The following is a 27,752-nucleotide window of genomic DNA, read 5'->3' as shown; positions in this document are numbered from 1 at the left end:
CCTTTCTGATACTACAATAAAGCCTAATTCTAAGATATTGGGATTGAAAGAAAAGAAATAAATAACTGATGAGGTCTAAAAATAAAATGCATTAGCTGCTTCTGCAGCCAAGGCATTGGCCTTCAGTCCTTTATTTTTTCTATTTCCTCTGTTTGAAATGTTTTTTAGTTGAAAATGACTTTCCAACTCCTTTCTTTTTAAGTATGGCAGCTTAACAACAGCAGACCTCAAATTCAGAACAGAAAATCACAGAGCAGTGGTACCAAGCTTGAGTGTGCATCAGGGTCACCTGGAGAACTTGTTAGGACAGTGACTGCTGGGCCCCATCCTCAGTTTCTGATGTAGTTGGTCTGAAGAAGGACATGAGAATTTGCATCTCTAACCAGTTTGCAGGTGATGCTGAGGCTGCTGGCCCAAGGGCCACATTTCGGAACCACTGCAGTGCATAATCTAGATCCTGTGCCATATGGTTGCATGGTGGCCCTTCAGACGATTCTTCTCCATTTTACATTTTATAATGGTGCTTTTTGCTGCTTTTGAGAAAAGAAGAGATTATAAATCAGCTGGAAACATCTGTTTGCCCTAAATATGAAATACATTTCTCAAGACTTATGATCTCTCATGTCTTATTTTGTATTCAACTGTGAAGAATCCTGGGAAGACAGTTGTGAAAATGTCTTGGATCCTTTCCTCAAATTTCTAGTGGATTTTATTCAATTTCCTAAAGTAATGACTGTATATATTTTCTAAATACATAGTTTCAAATTCTTATAAAAGAGTGAATTAATTTCTAGCTACAAAGACATATTTGAATGATTTAATTTCTTATTGGATATGGCCTGTTTCTATTGTCAGAGAAAGTGGATCAGGCAATAAATCAAATATATACTTTAATGTTTATACTTCCTTACCACCCTCAAAATGCAGGAGGAACCAAGGAAAGGCAAAGAAAAAAGTGGCTAAGCTCTGTTGCAACATGGATGGATGTAAATCAAAGCAAGACATCTGTAAATCCGGAGGGTTCTTTTTGTGGGGAAAAGAATTTACCATTCTGATATAATTGGGTTAACTCTACATTGTAGTTATACTTAAACGTACAAGGAAATCTTAAGAAAGAAAGCTGAGGCAAATAAATAATTCATAAATTTTAGCTAAAATAATACGTTTTCAATTCTAAGTCAGTTCACAGCCAAAGGAATTAGGAAGGGAAACAAGTTCTTAACTTGACGCAGATTGCTGCTGTCTTGGAAAATGGATCGAGTTGCTAGATCTGGACCCATGACCCAGCCTAGCTGGATCATGACATGCTTCTTCGTGGTGTTCTAGGCATAATACCTGAGACTAGATTTATTTCAGTTACTTAGAAAATGTTGCTTTAAATTGTCTTCTCCTCCTAAACAACTCATGGTGGCTATTGTCAGGAGGAAATGAAGTCCAAGAGTTGAAGTCTCATATTATTAATATAAGCACAACAGTGGTACGCATGACAGCCGGGTATGGGAAGCAGCCTTGGTTTCAGTGGATCTTGGATTACTCCAGAGCAGATAACTAGGATACTTTTAACTGGAAACAGTGTTCTTCCAAATGTTGTCACCCATAACTGGAGATAATGAGATTTTATCCTTAGCTAGCAAGAGCCCTTATGAGTTCAGTGCAGCCACTGTGCTCACACTCTGTCAGGACCTATCTACCCCATTTTCCTCCTTGATGTAGTTATTAGTTCCCTTTCTGTACATACAAAAACATCTCCTTGCATGTTTAAAATAAAACTCACTCTGGTAGTGTTAACTTTCCATGCAGAGCAGAACATTTATAAATGTGTGTCTGCAGAAACAAACAAACAAAAGCTTCTCACTGTAAATGGAACAAAAAGAGGAAAAATGTTGTGGAAATTTTACTGCTACCTACTGTTCTGTTTATATTCAGGCAAGGCAATTTTATGAATTGCGTAGAGTCAGATTCAGGGTTGAGTTTGAATTGACGTGATCTAAATGCTGGCATGGTATCCAAAAGCCAAATCTAATATCATCTAGTTTTGATATCCGGAAATGTTTGCATGATGTTTTTGACACTTAAAGGACATTAGTATTACATTGCTGATGTCAGTATTCAGAAAAAATAGGATTACATAGGCCTTTGGAATCTTCTCACTAAAGGAAGGTATTTTCCAGCTCTTTTAAGTAAATTCTAAATAATATATCTGCAGATCTGAGGACAGTCTGCCTTCTGTTACAGTGTCAGGCCAAGTCTTCTACAATCTTAAATTCTGTGGGTAAGGAGAAATTCTCTCCATGATACATTTCAGTTGGCAATATCAAGATAAAAAGAAGCCATTTTGTGTACATGGGCCTGTCTGGTAGAAGGACTTACCAGCTGCAAGGTTTATTTGAACTACAAGATGCCTTTTTTTTTTAAGTCATGTACTTGTTTTTGTTTTTGTTTGAGATGGAATTTTGCTCTTGTCACCTAGGCTGAAGTGCAGTGGGTGCGATCTCGGCTCTCTGCAACCTCTGCCTCCCAGGTTCAAGTGATTCTTCTGCCTCAGCCTCCCAGGTAGCTGGGGTTACAGGTGCTCACCATCATGCCTGGCTAATATTTGTATTTTTAGTAGAGATGGGGTTTCACCATGTTGGCCAGGCTGGTCTTGAGCTTCTGACCTCAGGTGATCCACCTGCCTCGTCCTCCCAAAGTGTTAGGATTACAGGCATGAGCTACCACGCCTGGCCATGTATTTCAAGTAGATTGGTACTTGAATTTCAAGTGGATTGGTAGATTCTGGTACCTTCTAGAAAGCATGCTTATTTTATCTGAGTGCCTGATAAGGAACTTATTAAAATGGTACACTACAAGTGCCATAGAAGTATTAGAAATTATTTTTATTTCCAGAAACTACTTTGTACCACTTTAATATGTAGCTGTGGCTTTGAGAGATCACTCTTAAGGAGTTATTTAATAATTATCACACGATGTACTCTTAACGTAGTTTTAAAAGTGACCAATCTAAGGACTGAGATTAGAGACAGAAATGTGGAGTCTTTTTCATATTTGATGTCCTCAGCATCTTGCACAATGACAAATACTTTGCTGGGATTGGATATATATTTGCTGATCAAAGAGGTGAAAAAATGAGCCGATAAGAACTTTCTGTTTAAGAAGACTGCTTTCTCTCCGAAATAAAATACATCTTTAATTAATCTTGAAAACACCTATTACTTTAAACCGTAATGTGTGGGGAAAGTAGCTGAGTGCTGAGCAAATTAAAGTGGGGGCCTGCTGAGTGAGGTCGTTCTCTGTGATGGCCTCCCACAGAGCCAGTGGGGCATTGAGTCGTGTAAGTAACTGACACACAGAACAAACTCCATGACAGTTTTTTGAAATCACAAAATAGAGGTGTGTTGTCTAGCTTCAGGGACTTCCTGATTACTACTTAACACCAAGTGGCTAAGGAGGTCAGGATGAAAAAGGAAATAAGTGGGCCTGTCACATCAGCAAGAATCAGTGTGTCAGGGTAGAGGAGACCTGTAGATTGCAGTGTCAACCCTGTCTGTCTGTCTGTCTCTGTCTCTGTCTCTCTCTCTCTACCCCACCCGCTGCCCTCTGTCATTCTCTCTCATATCAATATGTATGTAATGGATATCCCGGAAAAGAGATAGGAAAATAAAATGGTAAATAAATATTTGAAGAAATAGTGACAACATTTCCCCAAATTTGGGAAGCTAAACAAACTCCAGGTAGGATGAACACAAGATATTAACAACTAAACATGTCATAGTCAAACCAAGACAATGAGAAAATCATGAAAACAGCAAGAGAAAAATAACTACAAACGTACAGGGGAAGCAATAATGTGATTAGCAGCTGACTCCTCATCATGAACAATGGAAATTCGCAGGCAGTGGAATGACATATTCAAAGTGCTAACAGAAGAATATGGCAAGCAAGGGTTCCAAAAACTATCCTTTAACAATGAAAATAAAATAAAGTGATAAACAGATAAACAGAGCCTGAGAGAATTGATATCAAACATTCTTTACAAGAACAGACAGGAATGCAAATCTACAGGAAGGATTAAAGAACATCAAAAATGGTAAATTTGTGGATAAATGTGTACATTTTTCTTTTCTTCTCTTATTTAAAAGACATAGATTGTTTAAAGCAATAATTTTAACACTTTATTGTTGGTTTTATAACATACATAGATGTAATAGCACATATATATGCCATATCTGTATATGTCATAAATTATATCAACATATAAAATATAAATATATTCAATATAAATATATAAATAGCATCTAAAAATATAAGTATGGAGAAGAAAATAGAGCTATAGTGCAGTAAAGTTTCTGTGTTTTACCAGAATTATGAGCATTACCATAAAGTAGATTGTGATAAACTAAGATGCCTATTGTAATCCCTAGAGAACCCACTAAGAAGACAATTCAAAAAGTGCAAGTAAATATTTTCTTTATTTGTTTTGATGGTTTATTTGGGGCGTAAGTGGTCATGACTGCTAAGTCGTCAATGTGGAATGGCATGTTTCCCTCATTTAATGTCCTTTGTCTTCCATTTCCCATTGCCTGATATTAAAGTCTCTGCATTCTCTTTATTTAATTTGCCATGTATGAATCATCCTGTCCTCTTATTTTTCAACTTTATGAGTAACTTTGTTTTAGGTGTGTTCTTTATAAATGATTTTACTTTCTGATCCAATGTGAGTATTGTTTTCTTATAATGGCAAAATTATTTCACATATTTTGGTTATTGACACAATATACTAAATCATTTTTTACCTTATAATTGGGTTTACATTGAATTCCCACTTTGAAAAATGAGGAAATAAGTATAATTCTACACCTCACCTCCCTATCCTTCCTTCACCCCAGGTTTGGCTACCCAATATTATTGTCATATCTTTAAATAATAGACTAATACTTCTCATATTGATTTATCACCTTTGAACTATGTCAACTCTTTATTATAGAAGATGTGGAAATTGGCATATTTACACTCACTACCACCTACCTTTGTTAAGATAATTAATACATATATATGTATATCTAATAGAGATATATAAAATTCCACACCTGAAAGCCAAGCATACATCTTGTTTTTAAGTGCCCATGATTAGTTTCCAAAATTGATTAGGTACTAAGCTACAAATAAAATATCAATCCAAAGTAAAAAAAAAAAAATGCAGTATCACAGCTTCTGATCATAATACAGTAAAGCTGGAGAGTATCAGATCTAGAAAATCCATAATCCTAAATACTAATGTAGATGAACAGCAAAGAATAAAAATAAGTTCATGGCAGCACTATTCATAACAGTCAAAAGGTAGAAAAAACCCGTATGTCCATTAACTAATGAATGGTTAAACAAAATGTAGTATAATCATACAGTGGACTGTTACTCAGCCATAAAGAGGAATGAAGTATTTATACCGCTACAACATGGATTACACTAAATGAAAAAAGCCAGATATATAAGGCTACTTATTGTATGATTTCATTTATATGAAAAGTCCTCAATTAACTAGTTATGACTTTTCCATAAATCTACAATCCATAAATCCATAGAGATGGAAAGTAGATTAGTGGTTGCCAGTGTGTGGGAGAGAGGGATAAATGGGAAGTTACTATTAATGGGTACAGTGTTTCTTTTGGGGATGATGAAAATATTTTGGAACTAGATTGTGGTGAGGATTGCACAATTTGGTGAACATACTAAAAATCAGCAAATTATACATTTTAAAATTCACAGACTTTGTGAATTATCAGTCAGTATAAAAAGTGATATACTTCTTCCATATTCTCTTGGCCTACTCTTGATAGTTACCCACAGGTAAATACCAGGAGGCAAGAAGCATTTGGGGACTGTTTTGGAGGCTGGTTACCACATATATCTTTAAAAAATGTATGTCCGATTGGCCGGGCGCCATGGCTCACACCTGTAATCCCAGCACTTTGGGAGGCTGAGGTGGGTGGATCACAAGGTCAGGAGTTCGAGACCAGCCTAGCCAATATGGTAAAACCCCGTCTCTACTAAAAATACAAAAATTAGCCGGGTGTGGTGATGGGAGCCTGTAGTCCCAGCTACTCGGGAGGCTGAGGCAGGAGAATCTCTTGAACCCAGGAGGCGGAGCTTGCAGTGAGCCTAGATCATGCCATGCACTCCAGCCTGGGAGACAGCAAGACTGTCTCAAAAAAAAAAAAAAAAAAAAAAGTATGTCCTATTATACCCTACACTTCTCCCATGTCAAACAGCTTCAACTGGATGCAGCCACCAACATCTGTTACTTAGCTCCATTCGTTGGACAGTCCAAGGCCACATTTCATAGCTAATTTTCTTTTTGTTTTTCTTTCAAGTCTCATGTTTTTCATAACTTTGTTTTTCTTTTGTTGCTACCTAGCGTAATATATATATATATATACTTTAAGTTCTGGGATACATGTGCAGAATGTGCAGGTTTGTTACATAGGTATACATGTGCCATGGTGGTTTGCTGCACCCATCAACCCGTCATCTACATTAGGTATTTCTCCTAATGCTATCCTTCCCCTAGCCCTCCACTCCACAACAGGCCCCAGTGTGTGATGTTCCCCTCCCTGTGTCTATGTGTTCACATTGTTCAACTCCCACTTATGAGTGAGAACATGTGGTGTTTGGTTTTCTGTTCCTGTGTTAGTTTGCTGCAAATGATGGTTTCCTGCTTCATCCATGTCCTTGTAAAGGACATGAATTCATCCTTTTTATGGCTGCGTAGTATTCTATGGTGAATATGTGCCACATTTTCTTAATCCAGTCTATCATTGATGGGCATTTGGGTTGGTTCCAAGTCTTTGCCATTGTGAACAGTGCTGCAATAGACATACGTGTGCATGTGTCTTTATAGCAGAATGATTTATAATCCTTTGGGTATATACCCAGTAATGGGATTGCTGGGTCAAATGGTATTTCTGGTTCTAGATCCTTGAGGAATCGCCACACTATCTTCCACAATGGTTGAACTAACTTACACTTCCATCAACAGTGTAAAAGCATTCCTATTTCTCCACATCCTCTCCAGCATCTGTTGTTTCCTGACTTTTTAATGATTGCCATTCTAACTGGTGTGAGATGGTACCTTGCTGTGGTTTTGATTTGCATTTCTCTAATGACCAGTGATAATGAGCTTTTTCTCATATGTTTGTTGGCCGCATAAATGTCTTCTTTTGAGAAGTGTCTGTTCATATCCTTTGCTCACTTTTCGATGGGGTTGTTTTTTTCTTGTACATTTGTTTAAGTTACTTGTAGCTTCTGAATATTAGCCCTCTGTCAGATGGATAGATTGCAAAATTTTTCTCCCATTCTGTAGGTTGCCTGTTTACTCTGATGATAGTTTCTTTTGCTTCACAGCTGATTTTCTATCCTAAATGATGTCCTATTTAATCAAGGTCAGCGTGATTGGAAAATTATTTTCTAACACATCATTATTTCTTACTGAACTTTCTGCTCGCAAGTAGAAATTTCCATTTCTAAATGTCTCAAATACATTAAACATAAATGTATTATCTCCAGTCGTAACAGAAATCCTGTAAGATAGAGGTGCATATTATTGGTGAGGAAAATGAGGCTTGGAAAAGTATAATTTTCCTAAGGTTTCCTGGCTAGTAAGCTGCAGAGCAAGGATTCTAAGCCGTATAATAACAACCACCACAATAGTTCACATATACTGAATATTCACTGTGTGACACATTATTCTACACGATTTCCACATGTTATCTCATTTAATAATCACAACAGCCTGATGAAGTAGGTACTATTAATGTTTTACAAATGAGAAACTAAGGCTTAGAAAGGTTAACTAACATACCTAAGGTCACAAAGGTAGTGAGTGGCAGAGCAGAGACCAGAACCCAGGTCTGCTGAGTCTTGTTTGTGCACTTAGCATTGTATCACACTGCCTCCAGAGTAGAGTTGAGTGGAACTGAGGGAGACTTTCAGATTGTTATATGTGTATGAATTTATTAATTTATGTACGTTTCATATACATATATATATATATATATATTTAAGATGGTGTCTTACTCTGTCACTTAGGCTGGAGTGCAGTGGTGTGATCTTGGCTTACTGCAACCTCCACCACCTGGGTTCAAGCAGTTCTCCCATCTCAGCCTCCCGAGTAGCTGGGATTACAGGTGCATGTCACCACGTCTGGCTAGTTTTTGTATTTTTAGTAGATACGAGGTTTTGCCATGTTGACCAGGCTGGTCTCGAACTCCTGGCCTCAAGTGATATGCCCACATCGGCCTCCCAGAGGGCTGGGATTACAGGCGTGAGCCACCGGGCCTGGTCATATCCCTTATATCGTGCTCCAGAAAGGATTTGAGGTGGCCAGAGGGCCTAAATTCCCTTTCCGTGAGGATATAAATCAACTTACTCTCACAGAAATAACTGACTCCAGTGTTCCACACAGGTATTTTGCAGAAAGACTGAATTTTTCCAGATTCTATCCTTATATCCCTCTCTATATGCCTTTGAAGTTTCCGTTTAGTTGTTTCTCCTTTTTAATTTTCGTTGTAATGGGACATATTGAACAAAATCTTTGAGATCCAACTCCTCCAAAATTCTGTTTTGGATAAATGAAAGCCTATTTTGGATATTGGATAAATGGAAACCTGATATCAAGAAAGGTTTTCATTTCCCAAAGAGGGCGCTGTGGTTCAAGTTAGTGCATTTGTTAGCATTGAGTTCCTATTTGGGCTTTCTTCCTTTTGCATCCTCTGAATGAAGAACTGCAGTATAATTTAGGATTTGGAAAGTGTTTGAAGGCCTGCTCATTCATCTTTTGTAGGAACTGGACAGCTCCCTCATCAAACACAAATCAAACACAAAAGCCTGATTTTTTTGGGAAGAAAAGGAAACAGCTGAGTTTTCTGCATAATTAGAACAAGAGTAGCAGGCTCTCAAGAAGTGTCCACACAAAAGAATTAGAGACAGAAACAGGTTTAATGAAAACTAATCTTCAGGACCACACACTTGCACAGGTCCTTTCCAAGTTCCCAGGAAGAGTTCCAGCAGTGTGTTCAAATGGCCATGTGTTTCTGTAAAATTTGCAAAAGTAGAGTATTTATTTTATTTTTATTTATTTACTTATTTATTTCTGAGACAGAGTTTCACTCTTGTTGCCCAGGAAGGAGTGCAATGGTGCAATCTCGGCTCACTGCAACCTCTGCCTCCTGGGTTCAAGCAATTCTCCTGCCTCAGCCTCTTGAGTAGCTAGGACTACAGGCATGCACCACCACGCCTGGCTAATTCTGTATTCTTAGTAGAGATGGGGTTTCTCTATGTTGGTCAGGCTCATCTCGAACCCCCGACCTCAGGTGGTCTGGCCACCTCGTTCTCCCAAAGTGCTGGGATTACAAGCGTGAGCCACCGTGCCTGGCCCTGGCCCAAAAGTACAATCTGTATTTTAACTACAGTCAGTTAGGGTTGCTATTCCTTCTTCAACTTTTCCTTGGTCACATGCGTCCTCAGGTTGACTGCTACTGGATGGCCTTGGGCATTACTTAGATCTGACTAAGGTGAAATCAGGCTGGGGATACATTTATTTTAGGGTTTACAGAATACGTTTATGTGATTTGCTGTCATTTCCATAGAGTTATGTTACTGCTAGGTGTCCTGGTGCAGAGAGGGCTTCCTAGAGTACTGCTATTACCCAGGGAGCCAATTCCTGCAGCATCATGACATAAAAGTGTGGGCTGATGATCTTGTTGCGATAAGGATGTGTGTCCAGCACCAGAATTATGTGGTGGTAGTAGAAGAACAAGGTTTGGAATGTATGGAAATACATGCTAATCCACAGAGAATTCTTGCAGCTGTTAGACATGTAAAATTACAAGCTCAGGATTTGGTTCTCATATATGCCTAGCCAGAATAAAAGGACTCTTTTATGAGGAGTATGTTCAATAAAGCAGTATATCCAGCTACAAATATACCATACATTTTTTATGGGAATCACATGAAAGACTATTTCCAGGGCATGAAACTGTAGCACAACCACAAACAACAGTTTCTGCAGATGAAGTTGCACCTTTCACACATCCCAATAACCAACCATAAAAAAATTACATCAACCATGCTAGAAGAGTAAATTATCTTTCGCTTATCTCTATGAAAGTGATATTACAAAATCATTGTCATATAAACGGATGATCAAATCGTATGCAGCCAAAAATATAGGGGAAAATATTACAGAGGATGGTCAAGCAATAAATGAATAAAAACACTGGATTTGTGATGTTTGTGGTATTGTCAGATTCTAAAAATTTTGTAATTTCCTTTGGTTACATTATCATTTTAAATAAATATTCTCATTCATACCTAATTTGTATTTGTAAATTTGTGTTTTCGTAATCCCAATGGGCCTTCAAAATTACAGACATTTCAGACCCCACAAAACCTGAATCTTTTCCTGATTAGAGATACTTTCTCTGATAACTACAAGCAGAATGGTAGAAATAAAATATACTTAAAGCTTTAGCTTATTTAATAATTGGGAATTTTATTTCTGAATGTCAAGTTTAGTTCCATGAATTTCCTTTTTAATTCAGTTTTAGTGAGATATACTTTGCATACAGTAATATGCAGAGATTTTAAGTATACATTTCAATGACTTTTGACAAATGTGTAAATGTATGAAACTAACATCTAAATAAAGATACAAAACCTTTTCGTTATCCTCCCAAATTCCCTTGTATTACTTTCCAGTAACTCCACCCCCAGCTCCCGAGGCAACTGATATTCTGATTCTTTTTTTTTTTTTCTTTTTTTTTGAGACGGAGTCTCGCTCTGTTGCCCAGGCTAGAGTGCAGTGGCACAGTCTCGGCTCACTGCAACCTCTGCATCCTGGGTTCAAGCGATTCTTCTGTCTCAGCCTCCTGAGTAGCTGGGACTATTCTGTTTTTCTGGAAAACTCTAATACAATATGTTTTTGTTTTGTTATTTAAGTTTATGAGTGTATAGTAGGTGTATATATTTATGAGGTACATGAGATATTTTTATACAGGCATACAATGCATTATAATCACATCAGGGTAAATGGAGTGTCCATCTTCCCAATATACAACTTTTTTTGAGATTTGCCCATGCTGTTGTGTAGATCTGTAATCTGTTCCTTTTTGGTGATAAGCACTAAATCACAATTTCTCCATTCACCTGTTAAACATTTGGGTTATTTTCAGGTTTGGCTATTAAGAATAAATCTGCTATAAATATTTTTTATACAGGTCATTTTGTGAAGATTGATTTTCATTTCTCTTAGAGGTATACTTAGAAACGGGATTGCTAGGTCCTATGATAGGTGGGCATTTACCTTTAGAAGGAACTGCCAAAACTTTTTCCAGTGAGGTTGTACCATAAATCACTTCCATCAGTGATTAATGAGAATTCCACTTGTTCATATGCTCATCAGTATGCTAAGAGTTGTGAAGTGGTGTCTCATTGTGGCTTTATTTTACATTTCCCTGTTAATAATAAAGTTGAGTACCTTTTTATATGTTTATTGACCATTCCTATATCTTCTTTTATTAAGTGTTCTAAATAATTTACTCATTTTTATTTGGATGGTTTGACTTATTATTGAGTTGTAGTAGTTCTTTATAAACTCTGGATGTAAGTTCTTTATAAAGTTTGGAGATATCTATTTATCTACACATATCTATCTATCTATCTATCTATCTATCTATCTATCTATCTGTATATCTACCTATCAATCAATCTATGAATCATCCATCTATCTGAAGAGAATATTTTCTCCCAGTCTGTGGTCTGTCTTCAGTGTCTGTTTTTTTTTAAATTTTTTCCCTAAAAAATCCAACCTTTTATTTTGGAATACTTTTGGAGTTGCAAAAGAGTGCAAAAATAACAGAGAGCGTTCCTGTAAACCCTCCACCTGGCTTCCTCTAAAATTAATATTTTATTTTTTCCACAGATTTGATGAGTATCTGCTCATCTTATTACTGATTTCTAATTTAATTCTGTTGTGGTCAGAGAGCATATTCTGTGCAATTTCAATCTTTTGAAATTTATTATGACATGCTTTATAATCCAGCACATAATTTATCTTGTTTTCATGCATACAGGAACAGAAATGTATTTTTTTTGCAGTTGTTAGATGTAGTATTTAATAAACATAAGTTAGGTCAAGTTGGTTAATAGTATTACTCAAATCTTTTATATCTTAATGGATTTTTGTCTACTTGTTATATCAAATAGAGTGTTGAAATCACTAACTATAACTGTAGAATTGTCTAATTCTTCTTTTCAACTCTTGGTTTTTGCTACATATTTTTGAAGTTCTGTTTCTAGATGCATACACATTTAGAATTGTTGTATCTTCTTGATGAAATGACTATTTTTTTCATTAATAAATGTCCCTCTTTATCACTGGTAATACTCCTCGTTTTGTTTTGTTTTGTTGGGACAGAGTTTTGCTCTTGTCACCCAGGCTGGAGTGCAGTGGCGTGATACTGGCTCACTGCAACTTCCGCCTCCTGGGTTCAAGTGATTCTCCTGCCTCAGCCTGCTGAGTAGTTGGAGTTACAGGTGGGTGCCACCACACCTGGCTAATTTTTGTATTTCTTTTTTTTTTTTTTAGTAGAGACAGGGTTTCACCATGTTGGCCAGTTTGGTCTCAAATTCCTGACATTAGGTGATCCACCTGCCTCAGCCTCCCAAAGTTCTGGGATTACAGGTGTGAGGCACCATGCTTGGCCTTACTCCTGGTTTTGAGTCTATTTTGTCTGGTATTAATATAATCACTCTAGCTTTTTTATGATTAGTATTTACATATTTTTGTACCTCTTACTTTCAGTGTATCTGTGTCTTTATATTCAAAGTTCATCTTTGTAAGCAGAATATAGTCAGATCTTATTTTCTATCCAGTCTGACAATCTTTGCTTTTAGTCAGAAAGCTGCTTCTTGACATGGTTGAGTTTCAGCCTGTCATCTTACTGTCTTCTTTTGTCTATCCCAGCTGCTCTTTGTCCCTTTGTTCTTTCTTCCTGCTTTATTTCAGATTAATCAGTTTTTTTAGTATTCTACTTTATCCTTCTTTTTGATTTTTTTAGCTACGCCCCTTCTTTTAAGTGGTTACTCTGGGGTTATGGTGCAGATACCCAACTCATCATAGTCTCCTGTGAGTTAATATAGTATCTCTTAACCTTTTTTTTTTTTTTGAGATGGAGTCTCGCTCTGTCACCCAGGCTGGAGTGCAGTGGCGTGATCTTGGCTTGCTGCAACCTCTGCCTCCTGGGTTCAAGCAATTCCCCCATCTCAGCCTCCTGAGTAACTAGGACTACAGGTGCGGCTAATTTTTGTATTTTTAGTAGAGATGGGGTTTCACCATATTGGTCAGGCTGGTCTCGAACTCCTCACTTCAGGTGATCCAACCACCTCAGCCTCCCAAAGTGCTAGGATTACAGGCGTGAGCCACTGCGCCCAGCCATAATGTTATATTTCTAACAACCTCCAGCCTGTTTTTGTTTTGTTTTGTTTTGTTTTGTTTTTTTGCTATTACTAAGTACAACATATCTGTATATAAACTTTCACATTTCTTGTAAGCCACACAATGTATTATTATTTTTACTTCAGTTTTCCTTTAAAGAAGTTAAGAAAACAAGTACATTTTAAACAACATATTTACTATTTTTGGTACTCTAAATTTCTTCCTATAGATCTGTTACAAATTGGTATTGCATTTCCTTTATCCTGGAGTACTTCCTTTTACATTTCTTGTAGTGCAGGTCTACTGGCAACAAATTCTGTCAAATTTTACTTATTTGTAAATATTTTTATTTTTATTTTCTTCTTGAAGGGATGTGTTTTCTAAAATTCTAGTTGACTTTTTTTTCTTCAGCATTTTAAAGATTTCCCATTGCTTTTTGGCTTCCATTGTTTTCTTTTCTGGTTTTTTTTTTTTTTTTTTTTCCAGCTCTGTCACCCATGCTGGAGTGCAGTGGCATGATCTTGGCTCACTGCAAACTCCACCTCCCAGGTTTAAGTGATTCTCATGCCTCAGCCTCCTGAGTAGCTGGGATTACAGGCACATGCCACCATGGCCAGCTAAATTTTTTTATATTTAGTAGAGACAGGGTTTTGCCATGTTGTTCAGACTAGTCTTGAACTCCTGACCTGAAGTGATTCACCCACCTCAGCCTCCCAAAGTGTTGGCATTACAGACATGAGCCACTGTGCCCAGCCTGCTTCCATTGTTTCTAGTAAGATGTCAGCCATAGTTCTTATTGTTGTGTGTACTGTGATATATCCCTGTCTCCCTTCCCCCTTCCCCCAGCCGTTTTTGAGATTTTCTCTTTGTTTTTGGTTCTCTGCAGTTTGACAATTATATATGTGCCTCAGCATAGTTTTCTTTTTGTTCATCTTGCTTAGGGTTTCCTTAGCTTAGTGGTGCTTCGGGTTTGTTCACCTTCAAATTGGGAAGATGTTGGTCATTATTTTTTAAAGTATTTTTTCTTCTCCATTCTCTCTCTACTATTCTTCAGGGACTTCAATTATATATATTACGTCACTTCAAATTGTCCCACAGATCAGTGATTCTTTATACATTTTTATTTCAGTCTTTCTCTTTTTTTCAGTTGAAACATACAACTTTTTTGATGATACACAAATGAAACTTTTGGTGGATAAATTGAAGTCAAAACAAATAACACAAGAGTAAATCATTTATAATAGACAGGTTCACTGTCAATTCACAGAGGAACCAGTAAAAAATATTTCAATCCAAGCAGCATGATTAAAATCACAAATGTGTTTTCAGCACAAGAGGACTATTTATTTGATATTCATAAGATGGTTCAGCTTGAAGCAGGTGACTGTCACAGATAACATCACTCTGGGTGATACATTATTCAAAACTAGCAGCTGAAAGGATCCCTTTATTATATGAGTAAGTGAAAAAGCAGTAACTTTCAATTTTCAATGCCTCCAGCTGCAAAACCAAGAAATTTCTTGAAATCTTTTGAGAGCACGTAACCAGTCAGAATTTGTTCACTAGTTTTATAACTTTCACTTTCACCAAGAGGTCGTGGTGATTTGCTAAGGCTCTAATTTTCTTAACACACACTCCAATGTAATGCATATGCTTAAAAAGGGAACCTTTGTTGACTTCTCTATAGTTGAACACTTCTGCTCTGAGATTGTGATAGATGATCTCAAATATAGTAAGGGCATCAATAAAAATTTCTGATTCCACATAAGAATTGTAGAGAGAATTAAATATGAGACACTTGGGTACTGAGAAGTTTTTTCTTTTTTTTTAGCATATCTGATTTTCAGCAAAATTCAAAATTATTTTCAAAATCTCAACCTTGATTCTTAGCCACCAAAGCCATAAAGGGTGCACCCCTGCCACTTAAGCACATAGACTGTGCCCATGGCTGTTACATCTTCTACTTGGCATGCTTGGTGTGACATCATCCTGGATCACATTCTCCAGAAACACCTTCAACCCCCGCCCGCCCCAGATCTCCTCATAGATGAGGCCAGAAATGCTCTTGACACCACCACGCCAAGCAAGATGCCAGATAGGAGGCTTGCAGATAGATGCCTTGCAGGCTGTCATGTGTAGGACCTTGTAGTGACACTTAGTTCCTTCCTTACCCAGTCCTTTTCCACCTTTGCCTCAGCCAGACATGACAAAACAGATGCTTTTTCTTTTGTGGTTAAGTTTGCAAAAATTTTATGACCTGTGTTCAAATTTCACTGATCTTTTTTTTTCTGTGGTGCCTAATATGATGTTAAGGGTACACAATGAATGTTTCATTTCATGTATCATATTTTCCATGTCTTCACCTATTCCTTCTTTCTTTCCTTATAAATTCCTAACTATATTTATAGTGGTTGTTTTAAAGTCATAAGTCTGCTAATTTCTCTGTCTAGGTCATCTCGTGGGTCTCCTATTGATGATTCCTTTCTCTTATGTATCACTTTTTTTTTTTTTTACATGTTCTCATGTCTCAATATTTTACTGTAAGGCAAAAATTGTGTATAAATGATAGTGGATACTGCTGAATAATATTTTGTGTTTTGTTTTCACGGAACTTTCAAATCCTTCCTTCCATTCAGGTTTATGGGATGATGGCTTGTTTGTCCAGTGCCAACTAAGATGTGAAGACTGGAATTGGGCTACAGTATTAACTAAGTTAAGTTTTCCTGTGCTTTTAAATGGAGTAAAATAAATCTTACTTTTTTTTTTAAAGCCCAACCTCAACTTCCTGCATTGTTGCCACTAAGTGGTTCATCCCTTTGATATGGTCAGAATTTAACTGGAAGGAGATTAGTTGCCACATCAGTTGGCTTAGATGACCTTTGGATTCAACTACAACTAGACTTTAGAATCAGAACACTCAAGACTGCACACTTTCTCTAGTTTCCAGCCTCATCTCCACTGATACTTCAGGATACCCCTTTGTCACTTTTGCAGCAAATTCTTAGAGTGGAGAGGGAATTGTTGCACTAGATAATTTACATTTGCTTTGGAGCTCTTCCAAATTCCAATTCGTCTTGCCAGCCCACACTATTATTAAGTATTCAATGGATTTTTTTACATTATTTGAAAATTTCCTCTATAGCTAGGCCACTCCTCTACTCACCTATGCCCAGAGTAGACATTGGCCCCTATATATAAAAATGTCCACAGCTCTTTACTCATATGTAAAGGGCTTGCTGTACTCTGCTGTTTAGTTTATTATGCTCATTTGTATCTACTTCTCAATGGCTTTGGGGATAAGTGTGAGGTTTTTGTTTGTTTGGTCTGTTTTTTTTTTTCTTGTTACTCTGGAAGCAGTAGTTTCCACCTTTTATTCTATTGTTATTAGGTGGGATGTTCTATAAATGTCTACTAGGTCTAGATGGTTTGTACTGCTGTTCAAGTCATCTTCTCCTTTTGTAAAAAATTTTCTGCCTAGTTGTCCTATCCATTATTGAAAGCGGGGCACTGAGGTTTCCATATATCATTGTTGAATGATCTATCTCACCCTTCAATCGGATTTTCTTCTTTTAACTCATGTTATATGCCACCTACTGCCTCCATTGTGTCTGATTAGTCAGGTATTAATCTTATTGGGGTTCTTTGGTAAGTAATCAGTTATTTTTTTCTTGTCACTTTCAAATGGTTCTCCTTATCTTCAGATCTCAGTATTTGTGGTTTTCTTCAGTAAATACATAAATTAATTATCTTTTATTTTAAGTTCTGCTGTGGGGGAAAATAAAGGATTAATTTACTCTTTTATTTTCACCTATAGCATAATTGGCAAATAAAAATTATACATGTTTGAAGTATACAATTTGATGTTTGTACACATAAAAACGTATTGTGAAATGATTACCTCCAGTTTGCATTGAGGATGGATGCCTCCAGTTTTGTTCTTGCTCAAGATTGCTTTGACTGTTCAGGGTGTTTTTTGGTTTCATGTGAATATTAGGATTTTTTTTCTGTTTCTTTAAAAAATGCTGTAAAACTTTGATAGCATTGAATCTGTAGATGGTTTTAGATAGTATAGACATTTTAACATTATTATTTCTTCCAATTCATGAATATCTTTTCATTTATTTGTGTCTTCACAAATTTCTTTCATCAATGTTTTACTCAGTGGTTTACATCAATGTTTATAGTGTTTAATGTACCAATCTTTCACATCCTTGGTTAAATTCATTCCTAAGTATTTTATTTTGATCTACTGTAAATGGGGATTGTTTTCTGAATTTCTTTTTTGGATAGTTTGTTTCTCTGCAGAAATAATACTTATTTTTGTATATTTAATTTGCATTCTACAACTTCGCTAAATTCATTTATTAATTCTGTTTTTTGGTGGAGTTTTTAGGGTTTTCTACATATAACATCATGTCATCTGCAAAGAGACAATTTTAGTTCTTCCTTTTCAATTTGGATGCCTTTTCTTTTTCTTGCGTGATTGCTCTGGCTGGGATCTCCAGTACTGTGTTAAATAGAAGTGGCAAGAATGAGCATCTTTGTCTTATTTTTTATTTTAGAGGAGAAGTTTTCACCAGTGAATATATTAACAATGGGCTTGTCTTATGTGGCCTTTATTGTGTTGAGGTATAGTCCTTCTATACCTAATTTATTGAGAATTTTTATTATTAAAGGGTATTGAATTTGTCAAAGGCTTTTTTTCTGCATCTATTGAGATGATCATATGATCTTTGCCTTTCATTCTGTTAATATGGTGTATCACGTTTATTGATTTGCCTGTGTTGAACCATCCTTGCGTTCCAGGGATAAAACACACTTGATCATGGTGTATAATCTTTTTAATGTGCTGTTGGATTCAATTCGCTAGTATTTTGTTGAGGATTTTTGCATTTATGTTCATTAGGGATGTTGGCCTGCAGTTTTCTCTTCTGTTCGTGTCCTTGTATGACTTTGGTATCAGGGTAATACTGGCCTTGTTTCCATTTTTGAGAAGAGTTTTAAAAGGATTGGTTAATTTTTCTTTAAATGTTTGGTAAAATTCAGTCATGAAGCCATCAGTTCCTAGGCTTTTTTTTTTTTTTTTTGATGTGAGACATTTCATTAGTTATTCAGTATCTTTATTCATCATTTGTCTTTTCAGATTTTTTCTTCATGATTCGTGGTTGATAGGTTATATAGTCATAGTAGTTTTTTTTTTCTAGGTCATCTAAGTAGTTGACATTTAATTGTTTATAGTCATCTCTTATGATTCTTTGTGGTATCAATTATAATGTCTTCTCTTTTATTTATAACTTTGAATTTTTCTTTTTTCTTGGTTAATTTAGCTAAAGTTTATCAATTTTGTATATTGTTTTTAAAAAACTATTTCTTTGATTTTTTTGTCATTTTCTAGTGTCTATTTCATTTATTTCTCTTTTGAGTTTTATTATTTCTTTCGTTCTGCTAACTGTGGGCTTAGTTTGCTCTTCTTTTTCTAGTTCTTTGCACTGTAAAGTTAGGTTATTTGACGTGTTTTTAATTCATGTAGGTGCTATCACTATAAACTCTCTTCTTAAAACCACTTTTGTTACATCCCCTACATTTTAGTATGTTGTATTTTCATTTTAATTTGTTTCAAGATTTAAAAAATTTCCTTTTTGATGTATTATTTGACCCATTGTTCAGGAGTGTGTTATTTAATTTCTGCATATTTGTAGAATTTCATTTTTCTTTTATTATTGGTTTCTAGCTTCACATCATTGTGATTGGAAAAGATGCTTGATATGATTTCAGTCTTCCTAAATTTGTGAAGACTTGTTTTGTGGCCTACAATATGATCTATCCTGGAGTATGTTCCTTGTGAGCTTGAAAAGAATATGTATTCTGCTGCCATTGAATAGATATTCTGTATATGTCTATCATGCCCATTTGGTTTATACTTGTTATTCAAGTATACTGTTTCATTATTGGTTTTTTGTCTGGTCGATCTATCTGTTGTTGAAAGTGGGATATTGAAGTACCCTACTATTATTGTATTGCTATCTGTTTCTCCCTGTAATTCTGTTTATATTTGTTTTATATATTTAGGTGTTCCAATGTTGGGTGCAAATATATTTATAATTATTATATCCTTTTGATGAATGTTTCTGTTTATCATTATGTAGTGACTTTGTCTCGCATGACAATTTTTGACTTAAAATCTATCTTCTCTGTTAATAGGTATAGCCACCACTGCCGCTCTTATTTGGTTACCACTTTACATGGAATGTTTTTCCATTCCTTTACTTTCAATCTGTATGTATCCTTAAAGCTAAAATGAGTATCTTGTAGGCAACATATTGTTGGGTCTTTTTTGCTTTTGTTTTTAAATCCAGGAAGCCATTATATTTTTTACTGGAGTCCATTTATATTTAAAGTAATCATTGATAGATTAGGACTTACTATTGCTATTTTGTTATTTGCTATTTTGTAGTTCCTTCATTCCTTTATTTCTCTCTTACTATCTTCCTTAATAATTTGATAATTTTTTGTAGTGGCACAGGATATCATTTAATTACTTTGTCTTTGTCTTTTGTGTATCTACTGCAGGTATTTTCCCTGTGGTTCCTTTGAGGCTTATATAAAGTATTTTATAGTTGTATCAGTGTATTTTAATCTGATAATGACTTAAGTTCAACCACATTCAAGAACTCCACACTTTAAAATTTCCTTCCCCCCATTTTATGTTACTGATGTCACAATTTACATCTTTTATATATTGTGTATTCATTATGTATTCATTAATATTTTATTGAAACTATAGTTATTTGTAATACTTTTGTTTCTAAATGTATATACTAGAGTTAAAAATGACTTACATACCACCATTACAGTATTAGAGTATTCTGAATTTGACTATATTCTTACTTTTACAGTGAGTTTTATACTTTCATATGTTCTCACATTGTAATTTTAGCATCCTTTCATCTCAACTTGAAGAGCTACATTTAGTATTTTTTACACTGCAGGTCTAGGTTGATGAACAACCCCAGCTTTTGTTTGTCTGGCAAAGTCTTAATCTCTCCTTCATTTGTAAAGGACAGCTTTGCTGGGTGTAGTCTTTTTGGTTGAAGGGTTTTTTTCCCCCTGCTTTAGCACTTTGAATATATTATCCCACTCTCTCTTGACCTGCAAGGCTTCTGTTGAGAAGTCTGCTGTTAATCTTATGGTGGCTCCTTTGTATGTGATGAGTTGTTTTCCTCTTGCTTTCCACGTTGTCTTTGTTTTTCACTTGGCAATTTGACTACAGTTTGTCTTGGTGAAGATCTCTGTATATTTAATCTATTTGAGGTTCTTTGAGCTTCACGGATCTTGATGTTCATATACCTCTCCAGATTTGGGAGTTTTCTGTCATTATTTCTTTAAAGGTTTTTAATTTTAAATTATTATGTATACACACTAGTTGTACATATTTATGGGGTACATGTGATATTTTGATATGAGCATACAATGTAGAATGATTAAGTCAGAATAATTAGGGTATCCATTACCTCAAGCATTTATCGTTTCTTTAAGGAACATTCCAGTTCTACTCTTTTAGTTATTTTGAAACATACAGTAAATTATTGTTAACTATTGTCACCCTACTGTGCTATCAAACACTAGATCTTATTCCTTCTATTTAACTGTATTTTTATACCCATAAAATGATTTATAAACCATTCCCTGCTTATCCCCATCTTTCCCACTACCCTTCCCAACGTCCATTGGATACCCTAATTATTCTGATTCTAGAGCTCCATTTCTTTAGGGTCATTACTGATGCTTAATTTTGTCCCTTTGGTGGTGGTGTGTTTCCCTGATTATTTGTGATTCTTGTGGCCTGAGTTAGTGTTTGCACATTTGAAGAAGTAGGCATCTCTTTCAGTCTTTACAGACTGGCTTCAGCAGGTAAAGCACTTTAACATTCAGCCCACCGAGAGATTCTGGGCAGGTCATATAGTGGGGTCTGTATGTGGGCTTGCTGCTGGAGCCCTTAGGAGAGCTTTCATGATGCCTGGGCCAGTGGGTGGGTGAGCCTGGTACCTCAGTCCACTGAGGCACACCTAAGTATTAGATCTGCATGGGCAGGCCTGGTGCCTGAGTTTGCAGGAGGAGGTCTGGAGCCAGGGTCTATGTGTACAGGCCTGGATCCTGGGTCTGCAAGGGCAGGCCTGTTGCCTATGTGGAGGCTGGCTTGAGACCTGGTTCCACTGGGGCCCAGCCTGGCATTGAGGTAGGCCTTGAGCCTGAGACTGTGGGTGTCAGCAGGTACAGAGCGGGTCTGAAGCCTGGGTCCAGTGAGGTTGATCTGGAGTGTGGGGTCATGGGGGTTGGTCTGGCACTAGGGAAAGTGCTCACTTATAGTGCAGGGTCCTGGGCTCCAGCCTAGCAGGAGGGTAGGCCTGGAGCTGGGGCCATAGGGACTGGTCTGCCACCAGGGGTCACTGGGATGGTCCTGGTGCTAGGGTCTACAGCAAATATGGGTGCTCATTTCACTGTTTTTCCTCCACATAGAGGGTATCTCTTTCTGTACTGCACGGCCTGTGCTTGGGGAAGGGTGTCATGGGTAATGTAAAACTGTCCTGCCCTGTTCAGTGTATCTTTTAGATCTGTGCTCCACCCAGGTACTCTAATCCCTCATCTGAATTCCTGACTGTTGTGAAGTTATTTTTATGCATGGATAGTTATTACAAATTGATGTTTCTGTGAGGAAACAAGTGCTGGAACCCCTGTCCCTCCATCTTGTTACTGTCAATCTAGGTCTCCAACATTTGTGTTCATTTTAGTTAAAGTTTACTGAGCTTCTTGGATGTATTCATTAATGTTTTTCACCAAACTTGGGACGTTTTCAGCCATTATTTCTCCTTTCTCTCTCTCCTCTCCTTCTCATTATGCATATGTTGATGTGATTAATGATGTCTCACATTTCTGTGAGGCTCTGTTTATTTTTCTTCATTCTTTTTTCTCTCTGTTCTTCAGTCTACATAATCTCTATAAATATAACTACAAAATTGTTGACTCTTTCTTTTGCCTGCTGAGAGCTAATGTGTCCTCACACTCCAGAGAGAGAGCAAGCAAGCTCTTTAGTGTCTCTTCTCATAAGGGCGCTAATTCTATCATGAAAGGTCCACCCTCATGACCTCATCTAAACCTAATTACTTCTCAAAGGTTCCATCTGTAAATACCATCACACTGGGGGTTAAGGCTTCAACATATGAATCTTGGGGGGACATAGACATTCAATATATAATAGCAAGTTTCAGTGGATTTCAGAAGCCCCTGAAGCAGAAAAGCAAAAGCACCTGATGATTTGTCCACTTGACCTGTGTCTTATGTTGGACTGAAATGTAGGTCTCCTAATTTTAGTGTAGTTTTGTATATTTCTCCCTGTATATCCTTAACTTTCTGATAAAGGTATTTGCAGCATTATTTGTGTCATATATATTCATAACTGCTATGTGATCCTTGTGAATTATGGCTCTTGGCATTATCAAATATTTTGTTGTCTCACTTTTTGTTCAAATTCAGCATTTTCTGGTATCGTTAGCACAATCTCTGTTGTCTTACTATTTTGTTGTCTGCCCTATACTTTTACACCTCTTGACTTTTACTGGCCATTCTGACTCACTTTGATTTAGGTTTATATCCTAACTGCAGCATAGAGTTGGGTTTTGCTTTGTGGGACAACCTGCAGGTCTTTTCCTTTTAATACGTGAGTTTCTATTTACATGTATTGAAATGAGTGACATGTTTGGTTCAATAGCTATTTTAATGTTGTATTAACTGTGTTTTGTTGTACTTAATATGTCTCTTTCTCTATGTAGTCTGTTTTCATTGCTCTTTAAACATTTTGTTTTGATGTTTAGAAACATCTGAACATGTGTTCTTGCAGTTACCTTCCAGTCCTCACATGTCATTCTCCCTGTGTGCATGTCTGTGTCCAAGTTTCCCCAAAGGACATTAGTCGTATTGGATTAGGGACCACTCTAGCCCAGTATGGTCTCATGTTAACTAACTATATCTGCATGACCTTATTTCCAAGTAAGGTCACATCCTGAGATGCTGGGGGTTGGGACTTCAGCATATGAATGTTGGGGGGACACCATTCAACACATAACTACCTCCATCTTTGTATCCATTGTGGTTGCCTCAAACCCTGTCTTTTAATTCTTTAAGCTTCTAAGTCTGCCGGTCTCTACCCAAGATTTAGTAAACTCTTCAAGGAGAACTGGGCTGCCTGTCCTCAGGCTAAAAACCATTAACATGGAAAGTTTACACAGTGCTATTCTTATCTTCTGCCAAGTGCCAATCCTCTCTCCCTTTCTGCTTCCTTTTCCTTGTTCTCCAGGGCCGTCAAATAGTTCCTTTTTATATTTGGAGTGGAGTTATGGTCGTTATTTGCCAGAGAATTGGCCCAAAGCAGTTCTTCCACTATTACTGCAAGACTCTTATTTTATGTCTTCCTGGGGTTTTGTTTGTTTGCTTTTTTTTTCTTTTGTCTGTTCCTGTTCTGAGTTTTTGAATATATGATTCTAGGTGTTTCTTTCAGATCTGCAAATGGTAAAAAATGTTACATTCAGGTTGGTAATGTGCATCCGTTTCTTTCTGCTTCATTTTGTGAAAGGGAATTTTTGTCATTTGAAGTGTTTGATTTTTATTTTACATTCCCTTTGTACAGAGACTTCATTTGGATGTTCTCTGCCCTTTGCCATTCGTCTGGAAATGTCCCATCTTTTTCTGGCACCAGCAATATCAGGCAAGGGTAAAGATTTTAGTTGGCTGACTATATTTCACAGTTCAAGGGCACCCTCTGCTGTTGACTGAAGAGAACTGCAGCTTCATTAATGTTACAGTTTTGGTGGGGTAGTTTTACTTTTTAATTTTGTTCTAGTGGCACTTTTAATTTTCCAAAATATATTTATCCTTCTCAGATGTGAATCATGTTTTTTGTTTCTTGATCTCTGCGGTTTTTTCAAGTGCATGTATTCATTTTGTGAAAATTCAGTGAGCTGTACACTTTATATGTGCATATGATATTTCAATAAAAAGCTATAAAAAAAGTTAATAATTATCTAACACCTAATGAATGAAACACAGAATTATATTTGACAAAATAGAATTCTACTCTCCAACTTTGTTATGCCCTGCCTGTTATTTTTGTCCATTTGTTACTCTAAAAGTTATATTTTGTACACGTGCCTAACAGGTATGTTTTGTAAGTACACTTAAAGGTATCTTAAAATTACTTGTTTTTGAATCATTTGATACTTACCACCAGTCTTTTCAAAGTGTTTTTATCATTCATGAATTCTTTATGTTGATTCTTCTTACAGGTAGCTGAAGTACAGCATCATAATTTTTACTGGAAAATAGCCACAACGAAGGAACACCATAATTTCACCATGAAAACCAGCACAACCTTACACAGATGACAAACATTTCCCCTCCAAACTTGTTAGAACTATATTTGGGCTGACCAAATTAACCAGAATTAATTCTATTCATGAGGGAGCAGGAAGTAACTTGATAAAATGCTCTGAGTTTATATATCATTATCAAATAAATAGTATAATTTTAAAGGAAAAAAACTTGTTAGGCAATGTTCTGTTATTTTCTGACATCACATATTGGGACAGAATGTAAGGCCAACCTGGTTTTTACAAATTCCATGGTCTAATTTTGTTGTTGTTGTTAGTGTATAAAAATAGCATTGACTTAAAATTTTTAAATTTATTTAATTAATTAATGTATTTATTTTGAGACAGAGTCTCACTCTGTCGCCCAGGCTGGAGTACAGTGGCACAATGTCGGCTGACTGCAATCTCTGCTTCTTGGATTCAAGTGATTATCCTGCCTCAGTCCCCCGAGTAGCTGGGTCACAACGCCTGGCTAATGTTTGTATTTTTAGTAGAGAGGGGATTTCACCATTTTGGCCAGGCTGGTGTCAAACTCCTGACCACAGGTGATCCACTGCCTTGGCCTCCCAAATGCTGGGATTACAGGCGTGAGCCACCGCACTCAGCTGAGTTTTTTGTTTTTTTTTTTTGTTTTTTTTAAATGAATGTATTCTGATTTTTTTTTCTTTTTTTCTTTTTTTCTTTTTTTTTTTTTTTTGAGACAGAGTCTGCACTCACTCAGCCTGGAGTGCAGTGACGCCATCTCGGCTCACTGCAAGCTCCGCCTCCCGGGTTCACATCATTCTCCTGCCTCAGCCTCCTGAGTAGCTGGGACTACAGGTGCCTGCCACCGCGCCCGGCTAATTTTTTGTATTTTTAGTAGAGATGGGGTTTCACCTTGTTAACCAGGATGGTCTCAATCTCCTGACCTTGTGATCTGCCCACCTCGGCCTCCCAAAGTGCTGGGATTACAGGCGTGAGCCACCGCGCCCGGCTCCTGGTTTTTTTTTACTCTTCTCTTGACATACTTCTCACACACTGCATTCTGTTGCATAAGAAGAATTACATGGTTTTGAATTACAGATAAAGATGGACATTGTCTGTGTGGTAAATACGTGGTAGTTTCTGGGTGACTTTTTATATGCTTCGTATGAAAAATGATCGTACGTAAAACTATCTCTTTTGGAAGGAACATAATCTGGACCATTCAGATACACTGAAATTCAGCTGTTTTCTACATCATCTGTGTGGGTGTAGCTAAAATATGAGGTTTTAAGCTTAAAAACAACTTCTGCATGTTATTTGGAAATATTTTTTACTTAATTTCTCAACCACCCCAAAACTTAATGGGCAAATTTAAAATATGCATTTAATGCCTTAGTATTTTAGAGTGTAGCCTTCAACAAAGTCCTTTGAGCCTCACTCTAAAAAATATTATTGACTTTTTAATATAAATCTTGTGTCCCATGTCCTTGCTAATTCATTACTTCTAATAGTCCATCTGGTGATTCTTTTTAATTTTCTGCTTATACAATTGTATCATTTTTGAATTATGAAACATATTTCCTAAATTCCATCTGCTGTTTCTATTGGGCCTCTGTTCCCTTGCTTTGCTGTGAAATAGCAAGTGCCTTGAAGGAAGAAGGCAGTAAACATGAGGTTGGCCTCATTAGTCTCAGGTATCACAGTTCCTCAAATCCTGTCTTAGTTACACGTTCTCCAAATAATTTAAAACAGCTTTTTAATGTATATGGCATATCTTTTACAGTTGTTTTCTGTAGGAGATTTATAATCTTTATATAAACTATTCCATTATGGCTGGACCAAAATGCAGCCTGACTTTTTCCTTTGTTTGTTAACTTTATTTTCTGTTTACATGCTGATAGAATTTATTCTTTGCTCTTAACATTTAATATTAACCAAGAAATATATAGGACCTTCCATTATTTGCTTCATGGGAATCCTTTCAATATGCAGTTTCAGGACTTTATTCAGTTTTTATTTAATATTCATCAAATATTATTCCATTTATGTTGTTCATAACTCAGTAAAAATAGCCACAATTAAAGAGCAATTCTTTGTAGTTTCATCGGTAAGACCAACATCTGCCTGCATCTCTCCTCTGGATCAGACCCAGTTCTTCCCTTGTGAATTAACCTATTAATCTCCTTTGTCTTCAGTTCACTCCTGCCTACTGAACAGCATCAGCAGATAAACACACCCCAGTACCTCCCATCTTAGGAGAAGAGAAGTCTGCCCTTCCCACGGGACTCCGCCCAGGCTCTGTCTCACTCTTGGTTCCCTATCAGAGTGAAACTTACGGAAATTCTCTCGCTTTCTTTCTTCATTCTCTTCCATTCTCTCTTCAACTTCCTTAATCTGGCTTTCCCCTCCCTAACTCCATTAAAGCTTTTCTTGTCAAAGCTACCTGCCGATAGCCTCCATGTTAAAATACTGTCAATACTCATGTCTCACTTGACCTCTCAAAAGCACGCAGAATATGTTTTTCCTTTGGCTCTGGTGACCACAGGTTTGTCAGTATTTTTCACCTATTTCCACATCTTTTTTTTTTTTTTTTTTTTTCTCTATTTAAATTCCCTCTCTAGACCGGGAGTGGTGGCTCATGTCTGTAGTCCCAACACTTTGGGAGGCCGAGGTGGGTGGATTGCCTGAGGTCAGGATTTCAAGACCAGCCTGGCCAACATGGCGAAACCCTGTCTCTACTAAAAATACAAAAATTAGCCAGGTGTGGTGGCGGGTGCCTGTAATCACAGCTACTTGGGAGGCTGAGGCAGGAGAATCGTTTGAACCTGGGAGCCAGCAGTTGCAGTGAGCCAAGATCGCGCCATTGCACTCCAGCCTGG

General features: G+C 36.8%; 1 long non-coding RNA gene across 1 annotated transcript in view; it reads left to right on the top strand.

Moving 5' to 3' along the window:
* LOC103883248 overlaps nucleotides 1-25,080 on the top strand; it is a 112,160-nt gene extending 87,080 nt beyond the window's left edge. The window contains exon 5 of the long non-coding RNA XR_645421.3: nucleotides 24,826-25,080. This is a non-coding gene — a long non-coding RNA (uncharacterized LOC103883248). The remainder of the gene's footprint in view (nucleotides 1-24,825) is intronic.
* Nucleotides 25,081-27,752: the final 2,672 nt, after the last annotated feature.

The sequence above is a fragment of the Papio anubis genome, chromosome 4 (assembly GCF_008728515.1).
Source record: "Papio anubis isolate 15944 chromosome 4, Panubis1.0, whole genome shotgun sequence".
Taxonomy (NCBI): domain Eukaryota; kingdom Metazoa; phylum Chordata; class Mammalia; order Primates; family Cercopithecidae; genus Papio; species Papio anubis.
The sequence above is the reverse complement of the archived record's forward strand: the minus strand, read 5'-3'. Positions and strand labels throughout refer to the sequence as shown.